The sequence below is a fragment of the Macaca thibetana genome, chromosome 4 (assembly GCF_024542745.1).
Source record: "Macaca thibetana thibetana isolate TM-01 chromosome 4, ASM2454274v1, whole genome shotgun sequence".
Taxonomy (NCBI): Eukaryota; Metazoa; Chordata; class Mammalia; order Primates; family Cercopithecidae; genus Macaca; species Macaca thibetana.
This window is the reverse complement of record NC_065581.1, coordinates 121,739,431-121,758,232: the sequence shown is the minus strand read 5'-3', so window position 1 is coordinate 121,758,232 and position 18,802 is coordinate 121,739,431.

The window sequence follows — 18,802 nt, the reverse complement described above, 5'->3', positions numbered from 1 at the left end:
GGCACATTGCTTGGTATGTCTTATTAGATTTTGAAGGAAGCGTATGTCGCATCGAGTGTGCTGTTCTTATCCTTAGATCACAACCAGAAAAAAATTAGAGTTATAAAAATTATAACGAAAAATCTAAAATCATTACAATTTGCTGATGAATGATTTTATTATTTTTTTTTTTTTTTTGAGACAGAGTCTCACAGTGTCGCCCAGCCTGGAGTACAGTGGTGCAATCTTGGCTCACTGCAACCTCCCCCTCCCAGATCCAAGCGATTCTCCTGCCTCAGCCTGCCAAGTAGCTGGGATTACAGGCGCCCATGACCACACTCAGCTAATTTTTTGTATTTTTAGTAGAGACGGGGTTTCAGTATGTTGAACAGGCTGGTCTCAAACTCCTGACCTTGTGATCCACATCTATTACTGCCAAAAAACCATCTCAAAACTTAGTTGCTTAGAATATTTATTTTGCAAATGAATTTGCAACTTGGGCAGGACTTGGTGGCCTGAGCTTGTCTATGTGCCGCTGGTTATCTGCTGGGGTGACTTGAAGGCTGGTGGCTAGAATCCTCTGAAGTTTCGCTCACTTATATGCCCAGTGATTGCTGCTGGTGGTTGACTGAGGCCTCAGCTAAGGCTGTGATTGGAACAATGATATGTGGCCTCTTCACATTGCTTCTCCGCTTCACCCCATGTGACTGTGTGTCTTTTCCATGTGGTTGCTTGGCCTTATCACAATGTGGTGCCTGGATCTTAGCAGGCCCAATGAAAAGTTTTTATTTAATATGATTTAGAGTCAGAAGTCACATAGTATCACTTCTGCTGCAGTCATAGTCTGGCCTAATTTCAAGGAAAGGGAATATAGATCCCCATGTCTTGATGGGAAACTATCAATGTTACATTGTAGAAAGAATATATGTGATGACCAGATATTGGTGGCTAGATTTGGAAACTACAATCTGTTACACACATCCAAAACAATAAACTGAAAGCTGACTTTGAAATTAAGATAATAAGGTCATAGAGTACAAATACATGCAAATCCATAGTTTTATTATACATAAGATGTAATGGGATATAATGGAAGAAAAGGACCCTTTGTAATAGCAACAGCTTTATAAAAAATTTTTTGAAACTATTAAATGATGCAAAAGAAGGTTTGAAGAAATGGAAACACATACCATGTACTTAGAAAGCAAGAGTGTATCATAGATACCAAGTTCCAGGTTAATTTATTATTCAAAAATACAAACCTCTGTTTTTTATTTATATGCTTATTTTTGAAACTAGACAAGTTAATCTTTAAGATCATAGATAAAAATTAACAAGCAAGAATTGATAGGAAAGCTCTGAGTTAAAAAAGCAATGAGAAAGAACTAGAAGACTAGCCCAACCAAGTATTAAAACATATTATAAAGGCCTCATTTAATAAAGCAGTAGGAAATTGACTATGAATACACCAACTAATAGAACAAAATAGGAAGAACAATAATAGAAATGAATATATGTAGGAATTTGGAATATAATAAAAGTTGTACCTCAAATCAGCGAGGAAGGATAGGTTTTTCAATATCATTAGGACAACTGGAAAGTGATCTGGATAAAAAAAGTTGGATCTATATCTTGCATCTTTTACCCTGACATATTTTTACAAATGGTTTATCTTCCTAATATATATAGAGATCCTTAAAAAAGAAAGAAAACAATAACCTAATAGGAAAATAATGGCAAGAAAACACGTATAATTCAGAGTAAAACAAAGTATCTCTTAAACAAATGAAAAGAATGCAACTTCAATCATAATAAGAAAAAGTACATATTAAAGCCACACTGAATATCATTTATATCTATTGGATTGACAAAACTTCTAGCCTTTGACCACACGTTCTACTGAATAAGAGTATAGACACTTTCATAATTGCTTGTGGAAGTACAAACAGGCACAATCCTTATAGAAAGGAATTTGTCTATATCTTTTAAGATTACAAATGCACAAATCATTTAACCTAGCAGTTCTATTACTCAGAACTTATGCTAACTCATATTTCCACATATGTTAAGCTTATTAATTGCAGCAAAGTTTGTAATAGGAAAAAATGGAAACAATTGAAATGTTAATAATAGGAAACTGCTTTTAGAAATTATGATGCCTCCACTTAATGACTACCGTATAAAGGAGGAGCTGTAAAAAGAAGGAAGAAGGGAGAAAAGAAATGATGACATTCTGTGCACTGATATTGAAAATTTTCTAAAAATCAACTTTAAATTCTAAAAAGAAATATGTTGAATAGTGTGTATAGCATGCCACTTTTCAAAAAGGGTGGGGGGAGATAAAAGTGGATTTTTGCTTGTATGCACATAAGAAAACTTTAGAAGGATACATAAAAGTGTAAAAAGTTGTCCATTTAAATGGTACAGGGGAAAACAGGACTGATAAAATGGAAATAGAATTGGTGGGAGATTGTTCATTATGCATGTTATTTTTTTATTTTTGAAAAAATTATATTACCTGTTCTAAAAAAGGTAGTTAATAATCTTAAAACTAACTCTTTGAGGAAGGAAAAGTATGTTAAAGAGGAAAATTTAAAAGGGATTGCAATTTATTCAGGAAATAATGGCACAATATCTCATAATTAAACTTAATGAATGTGGCCAAAGCTATACACAGAAAAAATATATAGCCTTAGATTTTATTTTTACACAAAACTAAATGAAGAAAACAAACTACATATTCAGCAGAAGAAGTAGAAAACAAAACCAAATCATAGAGATATATGAGGAAATAATAAAAATAAAAGCAGAAGTTAAATAAGCAGAAAAACAGCAAAATTGATAAATTGATTAATAAATACAGTATCTCACCTGTAAAAGTATCAATAAATATGCAAACTAATGACATGGGGTAACTGGAAAGAAAGAGAGAGAGAAACACGAATCCTTGACAATATAAACAAGGCTTTTTTTTAAGAAAATTTTTAATTTTAAAACATTTTTTAGCTTTATGAACACTAATTATTAGAACTCAATAAAATGTACAATTTTCAGGGAAAATTGATTCAATAAAAATTAGAAAGCTTTAATAAGCTTACATTTAGGGAAGACATTTCAATTTTTCATTAACTATCTCCAGAAAAGGAATTGAGTCCAGATCATTTTATGAGCAAGTCCTTAAAAAATCTTTCAAACAACAATTCTTGTGTTATTTTAAATGTTCCAAAATTGCAGAATGATGAAACACTTCCCAAATTAGTTTTCAAAGTTAATATAATCCTTATAAAAGCCAACAAAGAAAAAAATGTACTTGCTTTAACTAAAATATTGACAGCATAAATTCAACACTAAATATGTTTTCATGACTAAGTAGTTCTATTCTAAAAATTCAAGGATGGCTTAATAGTAGAATTTTCATTAACACTACTATCTCAATGATGCACAAAAGAAAAAAATCATGATATTCTCTATAGTTGTTCTAGGACATTTGAGAAAATTTAACATTGATTTATGATAATATTAGTGAAAGAAAAATATAAAAACATTCCATATCATTATAAGGAATAGCCATCTAAAACACCGAAGACTTTCCCATTTAAAGTCAGAAATGAGACAAAAATATCCACAACACTGTTATTGTTCTTATTTTTCTGAGGAGTTGGGAATGTCAGATCTAGCTTCAAATGAGTTATATTTTTACCTTCAATGAAGCCACATTTTTCCCTTTTTAGTTGACAGGTAATAATTGTGTATATTTATGGGATACAGTGTGACATTTTGATACATGTATACAATGTATAATGATCAAATCAGGGAAACTGGCATATTCATGACCTCAAACATTTATCATTTCTCTGTGTTGTGAACATTCAAAATCCCCTCTTCTGGCTTTTCAAAAATATGCAATAAATTATAGTTAACTATATTCATGCTGTAGAGCTTCAGAACACCAGAATTCATTTCCCATGTCTAGCTGTAATTTTGTATCTGTTAACTAACCTCTCCCCACCCTCCCCTCCCTCTACCCTTCCCAACCTCTGGTATCCATAATTCTAACTCTTTTCTTCCATGAGCAGAATTTTTTTGTAGCTCCTACATATGAGTGAGAACACGCAGTATTTCTCTTTCTGTGCCTATTTCACTTAATGTCCTATAGGCTCATTTAAGGTACACAGATGTCAGGATTTCAATTTTTGTGGCTGAATAGTATTCACTTGTGTGTGTGTGTGTGTGTGTGTGTGTGTGCGCGCGCGCGTACACCATATTTTCTTTATCCACTCATCTGTTGATGGACCTTTAGGTTACTTTCATATCTTAGCTATTGTAAATAGTGCTGCAATAAATATAGGGGTGCAGGTATCCCTTCAATATACTGATTTTCTTTCCTTCAGCTAAGTACCCAATACTGGGATTGCTGTCTCATATGGTAGTTTATTCTTAGTTTTTTGAGATACCTCCATACTATTTTCCATAATGTCTGTACTAATTTACATTCTCACCAACCATGTATAACAGTTACCTTTACTCCACATCCTTGCCAGCACTTATGTTTTGTCTGTTTGATAGTAGTCATTTCTAACTAGGGTGAGATGATATTTCATTGTGGATTTGATTTGTATTTTCCTAATGATTAGTGATGTTGAGCATTTTTTCATGTTTGTTGCCCATTTGTATATCTTCTTTAGAGAAATGTCTATTCAGTTCCTTCGCCCACTTTTTAATCAGATTATTTGTTTCTGGTGCTGAGTTGTTTGAGTTTATGAGTTCACTGTATAATCTGGATATTAGCCCATAGTCAGGAAAACAGTTTGCAAACATCTCACATTCTACAAATTGTCTCTTCCTCTGTTGTTTTCTTTGTTGTGCAGAGCTTTTTAGTTTAATATAATCTCATTTGCCTATTTCTGCTTTTGTTGCATGTGTTTATGAAGCCTTAAGCATAAAATCTTTACCTAAATCAATGTCCTGAAGCATTTCACCTATGTCTTTAATTTTAGTTGATTTTTGTATAGGTAAGAGGTAAGAGCCTAGCATCATTCTTCTGCATATGAATGTCCAGTTTTCCTAGCACTGTTTATTTAAGAGGGTGTTCTTTCCCCAGTGTATGTTCTTGGTGCCTCTATTGAAAATCAATTGGCTGGTAAATATGTGTATTTCTGGGTTCTCTAGTCTGTTCCATTGGTCTGCGTGTCTGGTTTTGTACCAATACAATGCTCTTTTGGTCACAGCTTTGTAAGATATTTTGAACTCAGGTAGCGTGATGGCTCCAGCTTCGTTCTTTTCATTCACTATTGCTTTGGCTATTTAGGGTCTCTTGTGGTCCCATACGAATTTTAGGAGGTTTTTTAAAAATCTATTTCTATGAAGAATATCATTAGTATTTTGATAAAGATTGCATTGATTCTATACATTGCTTTGGGTAGTATGATCATTTTAACAATATTAATTTATCGAATTCATAAGTATAAAATTTCCATTTGTTTATATCCCTTTTAATTTCTTTCAATAGTGTTTTGTAGTTTTTGCTGTGGAGTTTTTTACTTCCTTGGTTAAATTTATTCCTATGTATTTTATTTTTTGTAGTCATTATAAATGGGATTGCTTTCTTGACATCTTTTTTAGTTAGTTTGTTATTGATAGAATAACAATGCTATCAACAATATCATAGAAATGCTATTGATTTTTCATGTTGATTTTGTATCACACAACTTTACAGAATTTGTTTATCAGCTCTAAGAGTTCTTTGGTAGAGTCTTTATGGTTTTCTATAAATAAGATTAGGTCATCTAAAAATGGGGACAATTTTATTTCCTCTTTTCCAATTTGGTGCATTTTCTTTCTTTCTCTCACCTAATTTCTCTGGCTAGGATTTGCAGTCGCATATTGAATAAGAGTGGTTAAAATGGCCATCCTTGTCTTGTTCCAGTTCTTAGAGGAAAGGCTTTCAGCTTTTTCCCATTCAGTATGATGTTGGCTGTGGGATAGTAATATATGGCCTGTATATGTTGAGGTATGTTCCTTCTAGGCCTCTTTGTTGAGATTAAATTTTTTAACTTTAAGTTCTGGGACAGATGAGCTGAACGTACAGGTTTGTTACATAGGTATACACGTGCCATAGTGGTTTGCTGCACCTATCAAACTGTCACCTAGGTTTTAAACCCCATATGCATTAGTACTTTGTCCTAATGCTTTCCCTCGCCTTTCCCTCCACCTCCCTACAGGCCCCAGTGTGTGATGTTCCCCTCCCTGTGTCCATGTGTTCTCGTTGTTCAGCTCCCAATTATGAGTGAGAACATGCGGTGTTTGGTTTTCTGTTCCTGTGTTAGTTTGCTGAGGATGATGGTTTCCAGCTTTATCCATGTCCCTGAAGAGGACATGAACCCTTTTTTTTTAATGGCTGCATAGTATTCCATGGTGTATATGTGCCACATTTTCTTTATCCAGTCTATCATTGACAGGCATTTGGGTTGGTTCCAAGTCTTTGCTATTGTAAATAGTGCTGCAGTAAACATATGTGTGCATGTGTCTTTATAGTAGAATGATTTATAATCCTTTGGATTGGCTTTGGTAAGGTAAGACTTTTTCTTGTGGATGTAACTATAGTGTTGCTTTGGTAGGATGTTTTGGCTTTGATTCTGTGTGGTCAATGATTTATAACCCTTTGGGTATATACCCAGTGATGAGATGGTTGGGTCAAATGGTATTTCTGGTTCTAGATGCTTGAGGAATCACCACACAGACTTCCACAATGGTTGAACTAATTTACACTCCCATGAACAGTGTAAAAGTGTTCCTATTTCTCCACATCCTCACCAGCATCTTTTGTTTCCAGACTTTAATGATCGCTATTCTAACTGGTGTGAGATGGTATCTCGTTGTGGTTTTGATTTGCATTTCTCTAATGACCAGTGATGATGAGCTTTTTTTCATATGTTTGTTGACCACATAAATGTCTTCTTTTGAGAAATGTCTGTTCATATCCTTTGCCCACTTTTATTTCTCATCCCACAATGGGCTGAGAAATACTTGATATAATTTCACTTCTTTTCAATTTGTTGAGAGTTGTTTTGTGGCCTAACGTGTGGTCTATCCTGAATAATGTTCCATGTGCTGATGAGAAGAATATATATTCTGCAGCTGTTGGATAAAATTTTCTGTAAATGTCTGTTAGGTTCATTTGGTCTAAAGTGTAGATTAAATCTGTTTCTTTGTTGATTTTCTGACAAGATTAATCTGTCTAGTGTTAAGAGTGGGGTGTTGAAGTCCCCAACCATTATGGTATTGTGTCTCTCTCTTTCTCTCTTTAGCTCTAATAATATGCATTATCTATATCTGGGTTCTCTGATATTGAGTTCACATATATTTATAATTGTCATATCCTCTTGCTGAATTGATCACTTGATTATTATAGAATGGCCTTCTTCATCTCTTTTTATGTTTTTTGACCCAAAGTATGTGTTTTTCTGGTATAAGTATAGCTCTGACTGCATGCTTTTGGTTTCTAATTGCAAGGAAAAGTTTTACCACTTCTTCACTGTCAGTCTATGTGTTTTCAGGTGATATTAATTTCTGGCAGGTAGCGTATAGTTGGGTCTTTTTAAAAAATCCATTGATCTGTCCTATGTATTTTAATTTGGCAATTTAAACCATTTACATTCAAGGTTGTTACTGTTATGTGAGAACAAACTCCAGTCATTTTGTTAATTGTTTTCTAGTTGTTTTATATAGACTTTGATTCTTTTTTCCCCTCTTTTAATGTTTACTTTTACAATTTGGTGGGGACTTGCAGAGTTAATATATGATTCTTTTATCTTTCTCTTTATCTTCTCTACCAGTGAGTTTTATATCCTCATATTTTTTCACAAATGTAGATATTGTCCTTTTGCTTTCAGATGTAGGAATCCCTTACCATTTCTTGTAGAACTAGTTTAGTGATCATGAATTTCCTCCATTTTTGTTTGTCTGGGAAATACTTTATTTTTCTTTTATTTCTGAAGGATAGCTTTGTTGGGTATAGTATTTTGCCTGGCAATTTTTTTCTTTAAGTACTTTTATTATGTCATCCCATTCTTTCCTGGCATATAAAGTTTCTGCTGAGAAATTCACCATTAGCCTGATGGGGACACTTTTCTCTTGGTGTTTTTAGAATTTTCTTTTTGTCTTTGACTTTTGGCCTCTGGACTATAATATATATGAGAAAACCTTTTTGGATTTAATCTACTTGGGAACTTTGAGCTTCCTGTATCTAAATGTCTGTATCTCTTGCAAGACTTGGGAAGTTTTCAGTTATTATTTTATTTCATAGGTTTTCTTTGCCTTGGCCCATTTATTCTCCTTCTTAACTCCCAAACATTAAATATTTGTTCACATTATGGTGTCCCGTATGTCACACAGGTTTTCTTCATTCTTTTTAATTTTTTATTCTTTTTCTTTCCTCTTTTGTCTGAATGAGTTATTTCAAAAGACCCGTCTTCAAGTTCAGAAATTCTTTCTTCTGCTAGATCTAGTTTATTGTTGAAGATCTTGATTGTACTTTTTTCATTCAGGGAATCTTTCAGTTCCAGGATTTCTGTTTGGTTCTTATTTATGATATTTATCTCTTTGTTCAATTTCCCATTCCAATCATAAATTGTTTTCCTAATTTCTTTGCATCATTTGTCTGTGTTCTTTTGTATCTAGCTGAGTTTTCTTAAGATCATTATTTTAAATTTTTTCAGGCATTTCATAATTTCTTTTTCTTAGGGATCTGTTACTGATGAATTATTTTGTCCCTTTGGAGGTATCATGTTTCCTTTCTTTTTCATGTTTCTTGTGTCCTTACATTCATATCTGCACTTCTGATGTAAAAGTCACTTTACAGTCTCTTCTTCCAATTTTATGGATTGGCTTTGGTAGGGTACGACTTTTTCTTGTGGGTGTAGCCATAGTATTGCTTTGGTAGGATGTTTTGGCTTTGATTCTTGGCGGCCATAGTAGTGTAGTAGCCATATGCTTTATTTAGCTTTGCCCCCCAATGTAGAGTTCCTTCTGGCTTTGAGCTGATCCTGGCTGTGCCAGCTGCTTCTTTGCTTTTCTCTCCTTCTGTGCCTCAGAAGTTCACTGCCACTTCCCTGCTGAATTTCAGTGTTCTCTAAAAATGTTTATGTTTTTTAAAAAAGTCTTATGTAACCATAGAATTGAAATTATTAATGGAATAGAAAATTAAATGTAAGAAAAAGCAAGGAGGAAGCAAAACCAATATTTAGGAGGCAATCATGTCTCCAGATGACTCACAGAAGAGGAAAGCTCAAGGAGTAGATTATTTTTAAGAAGTTTCTGGTACAATTCCTCTGAGGCCCTGTGACTACCCCTCCCCCAGCAAATAACTTTTTTATTTGACCACTACATTGACATCTACAGAAGTTGACACCTATAAGCTTTAGATATAAAACTGATTCAACTTACAGTGCAACAATTTAAATGTATGCATCACTGCTCTATTGAAAATATAATATGTCATTAGACTTGAGGCTTTGCTTTGTTTTGTCTAGTTTTTTTTTGTTTTGTTTTTTTGTTTTTCCTCATGGTGGGTTAGTTTGCTTTGGGAACCCCAGACCCTGAACCCCGGCCATGCTTCTGGCAGCATGCCCAGCACTGTCTCTGCAGGTGCTAGGAAGGAACTAAGAGGACACACCCACCCAGTCTAGGTGGGCTAATGCACCAGCTGACCCATCACAGCAACTTGGCTTGCCCAGCAGCATAGCCCATCAGGATGACTCTACCTACTGCTCTAAAATCACTGTGTGGTGAGACAGAAAAACCTCTTTGCCTTGGAATCTCCTGTTTACCCCAACTAGTTCTCAGGAGAATCTTTGTGCTTTACTCTCTCTCTCTTTCTCTCTCTCTGTGTGCCTGTATGTAAAGACTAATCTGCAGTCTGCAATCATAGGGGGAAATGTGCTTCTAGCCTCACCTCTGGAAAAAGAAAATTAATAATTAATGAATTAAAGATCTTAAGATGGAGAAGTTATCCTGAAATATCCAGTGGTTCCAGTGTAGTTACAAAGGTCCTTATAAGAGGGAGGTGGGAGGGTCAGAGTGAGAGAAAGAAATGTGATGATGGTAGCAGAAATCAGAGTGATGAAAGGAAGGGGCCACAAGCCAAAGAATACAAGTAGCTTCTAGGAACTTGCAGAGGAAGCAAAATGGATTCTCCCTTAGAGCCCCAAAAGGAGTACCACCCTATTGACACTTTGATTTGAGGACTTCTGACCTCCAGAAATGTTAAGTAATAAATGTGTATTTTAAGACACTAAGTTTGTGATAATGTTTTAATAGCAGTAATGGAACTAATGTCTAAGAATTTTTACTTATTTATGTAGGCAATTCTTGTACTATGCTGAATAGTACATATAGTAATAACTGTATGGTAAATCTAAAACTGATGATTGTGATTTTCTAATAATTGGGTGGCCAACACTGTTGTCCCTCATTAAGCCAAAGCAATTACCCAGTGCTGACAAGCCAGTCAAAATCATTCAAATTCATGTATGTGATTGATTGAAATGGAAGCACCGAGGATCATTGAAGAAGTACCATGGAAACAGCATTTGCCATTCAAAGATATTTAGATGCTTTCATGACTACTCATCATGAAGAAGTAATGAAAATTTTCGGGACAAATGATCATAATTTTGAGTACAGATCAAAGAATTTTAAAGTAATGACAAATGCCTATGCTTACTACAGGGAGATTTGCCAGGAATAGAGAGAGTTCTCTTATGTCCAAGCTTTCTGAAAAATATATATTTTTAAAAGCTCAGTCAAAACAGTCCATGCATTAAAATCCTCTCAAACGAATTTCGCAAGCATGTAAAACCAAACACAACAGAAAAGCTGTCTGAATGCTATGTTTGGTTTCACATATTGCATAACCATATTAATGTTTAATGAAACTGTCTCAACATAGATGTATGTAAGAATGAAGCTACTCATTTTCAAACAGCACAAAATATTCTGGGCCCACAGCCCTGCATTCTGACTAGGCCAGACATCTTATTTCTTTATCCCACTCAGGTTTAATATTTAATCTTGGGTTTTTTGAAATCAAACTTCCAAAACTCCCTCTCCCTTCTCTTTCTCCTTGGTCCCTGGAGAAGGAGAATGACTTACACTTTCATAGCAAATGACATCAGAGGTGGTGAGTTCCTTCTCTGCCTCTCAGTCCAATACAAAGGGACCAACATTAAGTGCTAGCAATATCTTTCAAGTGGGGATGATGAAATTGTTAGTCTTTAGGGAACTCCATGGGGGCCCACCCTTGCACCGTCCTTCTGTCCTCTTCTCCCTTAACACCATGGCAACAAGCAATCCACCCAAAAGTCTCTGCTTCTGATAAACCAGACTACCTTCCACGGCATTTACTCATCCCTTCTTGCCAAGCCAAGGGAGTATCACAGGCTGCCCTAGGGCACGCTCACAGTTTCAGCAACAATAGCATCAACTGTTGTGCTAGCTCAGTGGCATCCCCCAGACTCCCACTCTCACAGTTCTTCCTGGGGGTATAGGGAAATTGGAGAACACAGATTTCATCACAAGAGGGTTGAACATATTGAAATTTCCTTACTCCCTGCCTCCAAGTCTCTCCACCAAGAGAAGAGGAGGGAAAAGGCACTGTTCATGCTTTACGGACTCTCCTTCCTTCAGTGCTCCCATATCCTTGCCCTCTCTGTGTCCTTTATTTTATAAAAACCAAAGGAGTGGGGCTTAAGAAACTGGTTCTGCTAAATGCCTTCTGCTAGTAAATCCCACATTGGAGGACTGGCATTAAGAACCCATTTATCTGCCCTTGAAAGGTGAGATATTTGGCAAGTTTTATCCTCAACTGTGGACTCTAGCTGGCTGTTCCAGGAAAGCACAAATGTCCCTCATGACCAATTTATCACTTCTTAAAAATATTAATTTCATACTACAGTAGTCATTAATTTTTGAATTTTTATATTGCAAAACGGTTTTCCAAAGACAGATCCCCAATGTACAACATTTTGCCTCTAAGAACTAAGTTTTTCATTTAAACTAATTCAACTTGAGACCATAATCTTGGCACTAATTAAGTTATAACTTGGGAGATCACTATATTGATTTCAAATCTCCAACTAAAGCTCTGGGATAAAAAGTTTTCTGAGAACTAGAAGTAGTATAGATAAGGGGAGGATGTCTACGACTAAACAGTTTTTCATTTATAAGAGATCCTAGCAATCTGCAGCATTTTTTTCTCACTCAAAGAATATTGAGGCAAAGTTCAAAGTATATTGTATCTGGGGAATTTCTGCTTCCATGTAATTCCTGCCAAATACTTGGGTCTGGATCACCACACACACACACACACACACACACACATACACACACACACGCGTGCACACATACACGACTATAAATAACTAGAAAAGTGGTAAAATATAATAAAAAACGATTTTCAGACATTAATCAGCAGAACTGTTTAGGCCTGTGATCTCTGAAGAAAGGGAAATAAACGATGTGAGCCCTCTGTGAGCACTGGCTTTTTGCCTAGAGGCAATTCCCAGATTACAGCACTAAGAGGAGAATCCCAAACAAAGCCTGGTGGTCTCACTGGGTTAAGGAGACCAGAGTTCAGGGAGACTGAAGTGACTAGAATTTGTGGAGAAGAGAAAGAGCTCCAGAAATCTGCATGGCCTCCTTTGTAGTCTTTGACTGACTCAGTCTGCACATGAATTAGGTAAAACTCTACAATTTCAGGGAAAGAACAGTTGCTGAGTCACCATAAGCTGAATAAATAGAAGAGTTCCCATAAGACCGGAAACCATTCAAGTTGCCACTAGCCAGAGTGAAGAGGCCTCATTGAACATACAAGGCATTCAGTAAAGACCCTGGAAGAGTCAGATGTTTGTTACAAATCTTGAGTAAAAGTTACTCTAGACCCACTCTTAAAAAGCTTTGAAAGAAGCCTCAAAATTATTAAACTAATCTTTAGCAATTTAACCTCCTGCCAGAATAAATCACAATTCTCTTTAAGGAAGACCAAATAAATAAATAAATAAATAAATAAAATTCCAACACTCAAGACATAAAATTTATGCCTGGCATCCAATCAAATTTCTAGACATGCCAAGATGCAGGAGAACTTGACCCAAAAACAGGGAGAAAATTAATCAATAGAAATAGACACAGAATTGATAAAGGAGATGAAATTAGCAGACAAAGATATTAAAACAGCTATTATAAATATACTTCATATGACAAGAAGGCAGAGGGAGAAATTAACATGACTTGGAGACAAATAGAAGATATAAAAAATGCAAATAGAACTTTTACATATGAAAACTACACTGAACTGGATTAACAGATTAGAAACTGCAGGGGAGAAAGAATCAGTGAACATGAAGACATTGCAATAGGAACTATTCAAACTGATGCACAGAGAATAAAAAGGGGAAAAAAATTGAACATAGCCTCAGTGATCTGCAGAACAATATGTATGTAACTGGGCACCCACAAAAGAGAGAAAACGGGGAGAAGAAGAAAAAAAATATGAAGAAATAATGGCAGAAAATTTTTCACATTGGTTGAAAACTATAAACCCACAAATCTAAAAAGCTCAACAAACCCCATGCAGAATAAAAAACCAAGAAAACTTCAAGAGAAATAATAATCATATTGCTGAAAACAAGGAATAAAGAAAAAAATCTTTAAAGCATCCATAGAAAAAAAGGTACACTTAGAGAGGAACAAAGATAAAAATTATTATAGATTTCTTATCAGAAATTATGCAAGCCCAAAGAAATGGAACAATATCTTTAAAGTGCTGGAAAAAAAACCTGTCAACCTAGAATTACATACCCAGAGAAATATTTTTCAAAAATTAAGACAAAAGATTTTTACAGACAAACAGAAGTTGACTCTCTTGTCAATGAACTTGTGCTATAGGCAGGAGGTAAATGCAACCAGATGGAAACTTGGATCTCTACACAGAAGAACATAAAAAATGGCAAATTTGTGGTTACATATAAGTCATTTTTTTCATCTTATAAACTCTTTAAAAGTTAGTGAGTGTTTAAAACAAAAAATAAAACAATGTGTTGTGGGGTTTAAAATATATTTAGAAGTAAAATATCTGAAAACTTATATATAGCACAAAGTATGGGAGGGAGAAAATGAACGTGTATAGCTGTTTCTTCGTTACTTCTTAATTGGTATGATACTGTTTGAAAGGTAACTATTATAAATTAAGGATACAATTTGTAAACTCCAAGGCAACTACTAAAAAAGGTAGGTATAGCTAATAAACTAATAGTGGAGATAAGATGGAATACTAAAACTATTCTATTATTGAGGTGTTCTGTATCTTGATTATGTTGGTGATTCCATGTGAGTTTACAACTGTCAAAACTCAACAAAGTATATACTTTAAGAAGACACAGTTTATTGTAAATAAATAACTTCTCAATAAAGTTAATAAAAAAATCTAATGGAAAGCAAAAAAAAAAAAAAAAGGAAACGTAAAACAGATGGGACAAAGAAAATAAATCAGAAGATTTTATATTTTAACCTGCTTGATAATTACATTAAATGTAAATAATCTGAACTATTCAATAAGAGACAGAAACTCTATGAAAGAGTGCGAAGGCAAGACAAAACCATATTCTATCTATAAGAAATTTATTTTAAAAATAAAGACACAGGTTAAAAGTAAAAGAATTAAAAATATAGACAATATACCACTAGGCACAGGAAAGGTGGAATAGCTATACTAATTATAGGCAAAGTAAACTTTACAACAAAGAATATTACCAGGAATAAAGATGAACATGTTATAATGACAAAAGACTTAATTCTTCCTGAAGACATAACAATTTTAAATGTGCGTGCACATTTAAATGAATGAATTTCAAGATATATGAACTTTTCAAAAGTAGTTTTGAAAGAGAAATAGGCAAATCCATAATTATAATTGGATATTTCAAACTTCTCTCTCAGTAATTGATAGAGTAATTAGAAGAAATCAATAAAGATATAGAAAGCTTAAATAACACCATCCACCAGCTTGACCTAATTGTCATTTATAGAACACTCCACCTAACAACTACAGAATACACATGCTTTTCAAATGCACATGGGATATACATCAGGATAGACCCTACACTGAGCCATAAAACAAGCCTCAAAATATTTAAAAAGACACTGAGCCATAAAACAAGTCTTGAAATTTTAAAAAATATTTTTTCTGACTCTCCTTTTTTTCTCCTCTTTTTGTGCATGTCCAATTACATATGTAATGTTCCACAGATATATTGTAATACACTGTAACCATACTAAATATATTATTCAACTACAATGGAATTAAATTAAACTAAGTAAAATTGAAAATTCAACATATCAAAATTTGTGTGCTGCAGCTAAAGGGGTGCTTAAAAGGAAATGAATAGTTGTAGATGCTTATTTTAGAAAAGTAGGACTAAAATAATCTTTCCCCTTAAGAAAGTAGAAAAAAGAATACAAATAAACTTGAAGTAGAAGAAGAAAGAAGATAATATGGATAAGAGCAAGAATGAATAAAATAGCAAACAGCCAAACAATAGAGAAAACCAATGAAACCAAAAGCAGTTTCTTTGAAAATAATTGATAAACTTGTAGCTAGACTGGTCAAGAAAGTAAGAAGACAAATATTTGCCAATATCAGAAATAAAAGAGGAGAAATACTAAACTGCATAATAAATCCTATAGGCATTAACAATGTAATAAGGAAATATTATGAATTATTTTATGCCAATAATTTTAACTTAGATAAAATAGACAAATTCCTTGAAAAGCAAAAAACACCAAAATTAACTCAAGAAGAAAGAAAACTTGAATAGACCTATAAAAACTGAAGAAATTTAATTCCTAATTTGATTTTCACAAAGTTAACTCTAGGCCCGAATGTCTTCAGTGGTGAATTCTATCAAATATTTAAAGAAATAGCACCAATCCCATACAAACACAGACTGCAGAGGAGAAGGGGAAACTCCCCAACTCATTCTATAAGGCCTACATTCCCCTGATATCCAGTACTGCCCTTGGACTCAAAAAAACTGGCCTCTGCTCCATGCCCTTATGCTTCAGAAACCCCACTTGGCATGCCCTCCTCAAGATGTTCTAAGTCACCCTCTGCTGCCTGGAATCTGTTGGGGTTGGCAATGTCATCTGGGCAGGGTGCCTTGAGGTTGGACTGGGACTCTAACGGGCCCTGGGCCCAGATTCTCCTGTCTCTGACTCTCTACACTGCACACAGTATCAACCAGATGCCCAAGGAACTCAGAGACTGACATCTCTGGGGTTATCCCAGGATCCCATGGCAAAGATCCAACTCCAGGAGGGAGGCTTGGCAAGCAGATTGTTCCCTCCGGGCAACATAATATTGCTCTTATAGGATCATGCAAGATTGGTCTCCCAGAATGATGCTGAAAAACTGCTGATGTTGAGCGATTCTCACTTATGTCAAACACAGAGCAAGTTCAGGACTCTGGCTTACCAAGAAGTCACTGCCAAGCCTTGGGTTTGAGTCACATGTTTGGACCCATGCCTGGACTCTCACCCATCTACATTCTGACGGCAGTGCTGCCCACGATCACAGCACCTAAAGGCGGCAGATGTCTTTTGTCCATGGTAGCAAGAATCCTTTGCCCTGTACACTTTCACCTTTAACACCCAAGTTGGTCACTTGGCCCCTTCCATAAGCTTCATAAGATATGCCAGGCAGTCCCCTGGAAGCTATTGTACCTGTTCCCGCTGGGGGGCCTTTGAGAGCATTGCCTTGCAGCATCAATTGGCCTTCTGATTGATGTTCTCTCTTGCCTCTGATTGGTATGGTTGTGCTCTCCCAGGATGTTTTTAAGTCACACCAGATGAGGAATGGACACTTCTTGCACAAATGGGACTGTCCTTCTTACCCTACCCACGGGCCCCTCGTGGCAGTGTGTAGACGGCAACAGCACAGTCAACATTGAAAGAGATCACATTCTAGAAACGCACCAGTTACAGTCTAAAAAGTCCAACATGTATGCTACAAAATCTCAAACAGTAAATGTAACATGACCAGAACACAAAATATCACTCATATTTTTTCTGCATATTCTGGGTAAGACCTGTGTTTGTGGCCATCACCAACAAAGAACAGTAACAACTTTGACTGTGAGTCTTTGAAAGCTAATATTCACGGGTAGCAGATGGTTGATGTGGCATCATGAGTAGCGATGTAACGAATATTAAAGAAGTGGTATTAGGGAATTGCAAAGGTAAGAAGATCTATGCTGTTTCAACACAAACAGGTTCCAGCATTGTGAGTAATAAGAGCATTGCTACATTTTCTCCAAGTGGGAGACAGAACAAAGCCAGAAACTATGCCTTTGATAATAAACAACTGGAGGAGATAGTTTCTGGACCTAAATAGGAATAGATACTACCAAAATAAGCCTTTAAGAACAATAATTAGACAATAAACAAATGTATAAGTACTTCTTCTCCACCTATTTTTCTAAATCTTTACTAGACCTCACATAGGCCCATGAATTTTGTACTATGTTTTATATCAAATTGTTTATATAGACAAAGGCCTGGCAAAAAATATTTGTCTGAAGCTCTACATACTTTAGGGACATTCCTGCTAATATCAAAACCAAACAAATTACACAAAAAAGAAACCTACAGACCGGCATACCTCAAGATCATAAACACAAAAATTCTTAACAAAACATTAGCAAGTTGACTCCAGCAATATAAAAAAAAAAAAATACATCACAAACAAGTAGAGTTTATCCCAGTAATACATGGTTTATTTAGTGTCATAAAATAAATCAATTTACCATATTAGTTGAATAAAAAAGAAAACCATATGATAATCTCAACAGATGCAGAAAAAGCATTTGACGAAATTAAGTATCTATTCATGAAGGTGTTTTCTGTCTGGCAGACACAGGGGCCTTCTGAAATAGAGACAGGCCTGATCCTAGGGTGAGATAGATTCATAATGGTATGTCTATCACATATCTTCCAGAAACTGAGGGGACTGAGATTGTAGGACTAGTGACATTCTGAAGAGCCCACTGCAGTCAGTGGCAGTGCTAGGATTCAGTGTTTTCCTGTGTGTCCCCAGAGCATCTGTTTCCCTATACCACAGTATCTCCCTATAAAGAATGACTGAGTTCATAGAGTGAAACTGCATTTAGTACTATTAGGAAAAAAATAAAACATTGAAATGCTATTTCCACTAAGAATAAAATAATATTTATTTTCTATATTGAGATATTCATGGGTATATTTTTGAGAGATGAAGTAAATGTGCCAAAATTATTTTCTATAACTGAATCAGGAGCAGATACAGTGTTGTAGGACAGCAGATTTAACTATGTTGGAGGCCCTATTTAAGAAAAAATATAATATGAAATTAGTGACATGAACATTTCTTCAAAAAATTATTAATTTTACAAAGCTGACAAATGCCACACACAAAAATCCAGAACAGAGGCAGGGTGTGGTGGCTCACGCCTGTAATCCCAGCACTTTGAGAGGCCAAGGCAGGCAGATCACCTGAGGTCAAGAGTTTGAGACCAGGCTTGCCAACATGGTGAAACCCCGTCTCTACTTAAAATACAAAAAAATTAGCCAGGCATGGTGACGCACGCCTGTAGTCCCAGCTACTCGGGAGGCTGAGGCATGAGAATCGCATGAACCTGGGAGGTGGAGGTTGCAGTGAGCCAAGATGGTGCCACTGACCTCCAGCCTGGGTGACAGAGTGAGACTCTCTTTGAAAAAAAATAAAGAAAATCCA